Below are 6,000 nucleotides of genomic sequence, written 5' to 3'. Positions count from 1 at the left end.
AAAGAGATCATCACTACACACATTTTATGTGGATATGTGTTACAAACATTACCTGACAGATTTTCTCAACAATTTTATGAATTAAGTGACACCTTGAAGCCTCATTTTACATGTAAGAAAGCTAGATTAGGAGAAGACTGAGCATTGTGCTCAAAGACACGCACACACACACACACACACACACTAATTAATAAAAATTGTTTAACCTTCAAAGTGTGGTGGTCCATTCCTGTAATCCTAGTTAGCACTTGGAAGACAGGAGGATAATAAGTTCAAGACCAGCCTGGGCTACACACCGAGATGCTGTCCCAGAAAACAAAACCAAAAATCAATCAAAACAGGAAACAACTGAAAAACTCTTTTACTAAATTTAGTGAATATAAAAATAGCCTATTCATAAATATAATCCACAGAAGGTGTTTCAAATTTAGATGAGGAAATCTAAGAGGGACGGGTGATTGGAACTGGCAAAGTGGTGCTTCACACGTCTCTCATTCTCCCTGGATGCTCCCAAGGACCCTGAAACACACTTATTCCGGTCACCATTTTGAACATTGCCCTCAGATTAAATGCTTCAAGGGCACGCTTCTGCCTGGTAGACATGGTGAGTGCTGAACTCTAGTCTCTGGCTCTCAAATCTAACTTCAATTGCTGGTGAGCCTGGTCTCCTAATGCCCCACAAGGAAATCCTGTCACCAACTTCGTTCCAAGGCATTGTGATTTGAGTGCAAGGCTGCAGTTTCCAAGATGGAAGCAACCTCGCTCTTAAGCCAGCCCATCACGCAGGAGCCCAGAGTCTGACTGGAAATCAAGTGACCCTACTCCCACATCTTGGTCCACCTCTTATATAGTACTATCAAGTGGATACTAGGAGGTGGCTGCCACTCATTTAAAAAAGAAAAAAGATTTCCTCAGCAAGAGCCCTTCATCTTCTGCCTCAGCTGAAACTCTGGGAAGCACCTGTTCCTTCTTCTGCCCCTAAGATTCACCCAGAAATGGAGTACAGATTCACCCGGAAATGGAGTAAAGCCAACGTAGCAGGCGCCCTGTTGAGTGCTGTGAGAACACAGCCAGTCAACAGCCCCCATGGTCTCAAGAAAAATCAGGGGCCAGAGCAGCTCTTGCCAGCCCTTGTGATAATCCAGAACAGTCCAGAAGACACACAATCAATGATAAATGTAATGTTTTAAGGAATCAGAAGGTATTAAAGAATGTCATCTCTGCCTGCCGAGGCCTGCCCACCTTGGGGTCCCCACAGCTTGAGGGAGCCAGGTGGCTACACGGAGAAGCTGTTGCTCCATGTGCAACATGAAATGTGGGCACAGTGGGGGTTTTTCTCGCTTTGCAAAGCTGCTGCATGTGGCCTGTCAAAGCTGAGCGCTTGGCAACAACCTTCAAAATAACTAGACGGGAGTTAGTCATATAGGCTTTGCATTAACAATCAAATAAGAATGCCTGAGTCCCCACCACTACACACAGACTTCATGCTTTGGGGTCTTCTTTTAAATCTAGTCATTAATCTTGAATGTTAAAGAGAAAGAAAAAAATGGAGGGACCTTTGCTTAGTTTTTCTCATTAACCCTCTATTCTAGAGCCAAGGCACTTTTGAGTGAAACCAGAGAGAGAGGGAGAGAGAGAAGGCTGAAACTCTTAAAGCTAAAGACATTTCACCTACTCGCTCATACAAAAACCTCGCCTTGCCTAAATAGCCACTCCTCCACTCTGTCAATCAAATGAAATAGCTCTATTTTCACTGCCGCCACCATGTATAAAAAGCTAAAGTTTGTTACAAAGACCCCCGCCATGTATTCAGGGAAATCACAGGGAGGCTGAACCCTGTCACGTCTGCAAACCTGCTAGTCTGCTAACTGTGAGAATCAACTCCTCACAGTGGCTCCCTCCTGCCTCTCAGGCCTGAATAATCTTGGGCTTCCATACCCCTGAATCCGTGGAGAGAGACCTTGTGGGGAGGGACCTCAGAGACAAGCACATCGTTATAAAACATGTGACAAAACGTTTGAGAAATTTGTTAACTGAACATAAGAATTTTGCATCATCAGCTGGGCCTCTCTGAGACAGGAGCATGAATGGAAGGCATTCTCGTTCCTGTAACTGTGAGGGCAAGGGAAAGAGCACCGAGCAGTTACTGACTGACCAGCCCAAAGGCAAATTCAACCTGCCTGAATTTCTTTCCTATGCTTCTTTCTTCAGCTTTCTTCCTCAGAAAGACAGTGGGTAGAAACAGCACTTTTAGGGTACTGCTTTAGAACATGACACTGAACTCGGCTAACTTGTGGATCTGTGCACACTCTCCTCAAGGTGCTCTCCTGCTGGGACACTGTCCGGAATGTTACAGAGAAAAGATATATTTGGCCTCCATTTTTCTCTCTCTGATATGTTGAAAAATTTTCAGCACCTACCCCAGACACGCCTAGAGGTATCCTTCCCTCTCCCTCAGGGGCCAGGAGGCTCTTGTTATGAAAACAGCACTCTCAAGATGCCATCTCCAGAAAGTGAAGTCTGACCTGATTTGTCTACGGATCACAGAACGGGCTTACTATGACACCTCCACCATTAATCACTGTTTCAAATTGGGAAAGGATTTCTAACGGTGCGTGTACTGGTGATTCAGGTCCAGCTCCAGCCAACAAGAACACACTGACTCCATACAGTGGCTAATCCCATCCATAACATCCATGTGGCATGGTTCTCCTTTGGCATTAGACGGTCCCATGATCAGGAGAATGCAGTAGAAGGAAAGAGAAATGGTCCTTCTCTTCCTGTCTGAGGCTAGTCCTGGGAAAGTTCCTGAAACAAACCAAGCCCTTTGCATGGGTCTTTGACTCCCTGCCAGCTCCCTCCCCCACCTGCCACACCCTCTCCCTCAACCCCAATGAACCCCTTCACCCTTCACCAGCACCCATCAGCCTCTAGGACTCTTGCCCTGTGAAGCCTCACAGGCTTCCCACTAATCAATCCCGGCCCACCCCCTCTGCAGTCTGCCGGAGCCACTAAGTCACTTCCTGAGCTGCCCAGAGCTTCGCAAAAGGGCTCCAGACAGGGCATCAGCTGAGGCAAGGCGTAAGGACACCACCATGGCCTAATCATACCAGAGGCCTGGCACTGAGACCCGGAGCCTGGCTGTGCTCCTCCCCTTGCTAAGTGTGTAGTTAAGTTATTTATTCGATAGTTATCTGGGTATCAAAAACAGTGGTGTAGTCAGCAGGGTTCCCACAGGAGCAAATGTCCCTGCCTTCTCAGTGCTTAATTCTGACCCACTAACTCATAATAACCCAGGCAGCTGCTGCTGTCATATCCCTGCTTCTCTCAGTAAATATCTCAGATACTTGCCCAGCACCAGCTAAATCATGAGATTGGGTCTCCGAACTGGGTTTTCAGTAGCTTAGGCAAAGGCCTCATCTTCTGAGGACCCCTGTGTCTTTCTTTTTTTTCTTTCTTTCCTGCTTTGTTTTAGTGTTTTCAAGATAGGGTTTCTCTGTGTAACCCTGGCTGTCCTGGAATAGCTTAGTAGACCAGGCTGGCCTCAAACTCAAAGAGATCTACTTGCTTCTGCCTCTGCTTCTGCCTCTGCCTCCCAAGTTCTGAGACTGAAGATATGTGACACCATGCCCAACTGGGAGCAGTGTTTCTTACCTCCCAGGCCCCACCCCAAATGGGGTCAAACTCATGGGCTCACTGGGCCCACGTTGTTCCTGGCTTTCTCAACTTCTTCTTTCCCTTGTTTTCTGGGTCTATGGATACTCCAGGAATGTTCCACACTCCATAAGATAGAAAGCAAGAAGACACAGACCAAGTATAAACCGGGGGGTGGGGAGTGCCTCTGTGACCAGCCCTGTAAATCTAAGTAAAGACTTGCATGACCTATACCAAAGCCTCAAGAAAGGGTTTTACAAAGAAGGGAGTCACTATACAGACAATGCTACGGTAAAATAAAAACGCTCAGAACAATACGCTTCTTCATTGGTTTTTACTTGTAGTCTAAGTGGCAGGCTTATTTTATATCCACAAAAGGCAATGCTCACAGGTCAATGCACTAAAGAAGCAAGTGATGCCCTTGCAAAAGAGGCCAAGCTCCCCAGAAGATCTGAAAAGCAAGCTCAGTAAAAAAAAAATTAAAAAAAAAAATGCAAAACAGGGACCGGAGAGATGGCCCAGGACTCTGGATGCTGCTCTTACAGAGGACCTTGGTTCAAATCCCAGAACCCACATGGTGGCTCACAAGCAACTCTGGGGACCTAACGATCTCTTCTGATTTCCACAGGCACCAGGCATGAAAGCAGAAAGATGTGAACAAGGTTTCCAGGGCTAGGTTGTAGCTCAGTTGGTAGAATGCATGCTTAATATGCATGAAGCCATGAGCTTGATCTTTAGCACTACATGAACTTGGACATGGTAATACACACCCATAATTCCAAGTAGAGGCAGAAAGAGCAGAAGTTTAAGACCATCCTCAGCTATATAATAGGTTCAAGTCCAATCTGGGCTACCTGAGACCCTTCCTGACTTTGAAGAGAAAAAAAAAAGAATTACTTTTTTCTAAGCATCATCTCAAAACTGACAATAATATCAGAGTCCGGTTAGCCCTACGCTGCATCGTCTTTCGTAATTTTCTCAGTGCCTGTCTCTTGGTGCTTCCAAGCTTACCTCCAGTGTAGTATGTCAAAGGAATGTGAGAGGTGATGAGGGATGGACCAAAAAGCTCGCTGGGATGACAGTAAAGAGGAGGCTGCAACATTTAATCCCGAAAATGACCAGTGGCGCTGGTCAGAACAGAGCTGGTGAGAACTGTGAAGAGGACCCCACTCTGGCATTTGAGATCAGGCTAGCCAGGAACCCAGAGATGGGCTGGGGGCATTTCTCAATGCTGTTGACATCTCTCTAAAACTCACCCAATGCTACGCCGCCTCCACACAAGGCTCACATTTACAATGAGGAACAACCCTGGGCAGGAACTAACAGCAGACTTTTCCCTAGGATGACACTGGACCAGGCACGTTACACTGCAATCTGAGGTCAACAGAGCCCCTCTCCGTGTCTCCTGGCTGTAGCATCATGAGGATAATACTTCCTTTGTTAAGTTTCCTTCCATTTAAATGGGACGCTTTACATGGAGTTCAGCAAGCTGCCTGCTGCTGTTTGATAAGTTTATTCAGCAAACGCCATCCTCCCTAGGGTGTGCTGTGTTTGTCTGTTTTGCTTATTTGTGTTTGTTTTGGATAAGGATGGTGCCATTGGTGCCAGGATCTTTATATATATATATCGACATATATATATGTCGATTAACTGAAAATAAGAAAGACTCAATAGCTTAACCAAAGTCAGGCAACAAGAGTTATTGCCCCCATTTCTCACCTCACCAATCCTGGGTGTGGCGGCCACGGCTTCAGTCACTGACATAAGTGGATCATACTCTGAACGCCATAACCATGGCCCACACAGGACACTGAAATTCTGCTGCACGAGGCTAGAGCTAACTTCCCGCTGTCCCTTCATGGGCCCTAATGCAGTCAGAATCTTAGAATACCACACCTGGGTGACTTTGCAAGCCTTTACAAGCAACCTTCCAAAAGCATCTTGAACAACAAATAAAAATAGATATGGATAAAGATTCAGTCTTAGCTTGGCAGTCTTACCAGAATCATGAGTTTGCAGCTAGCCTGGGCTGTGTGGCAGAGACTCAAAAATAAAAACAAAAAAACAGCATTGGAGAGATAGCTCAGCACCACATTTGCTGTGCAAACCAGACACCCTGAGTTCTATCACTGCATCTATGGTGGAAGGAGAGAACAGACCCCAACATTGTTCTCTGGTCCCATACGCACGCCATGGCACATGCCACACACACACACACACTTAAAAGTATAAAATTTCTTATCATGAATTTACCGTGACTAAAAGTAAAAAACAAAAATTAAGTTTAACTTCTAAAGAACGAAGCCTGTTTTCGTTTCTGTGACCTTTAATCTAAAACCCATTTAA

Source organism: Meriones unguiculatus, chromosome 8, assembly GCF_030254825.1.
Source record: "Meriones unguiculatus strain TT.TT164.6M chromosome 8, Bangor_MerUng_6.1, whole genome shotgun sequence".
NCBI lineage: Eukaryota > Metazoa > Chordata > Mammalia > Rodentia > Muridae > Meriones > Meriones unguiculatus.
This window is presented reverse-complemented; position numbering follows the sequence as displayed.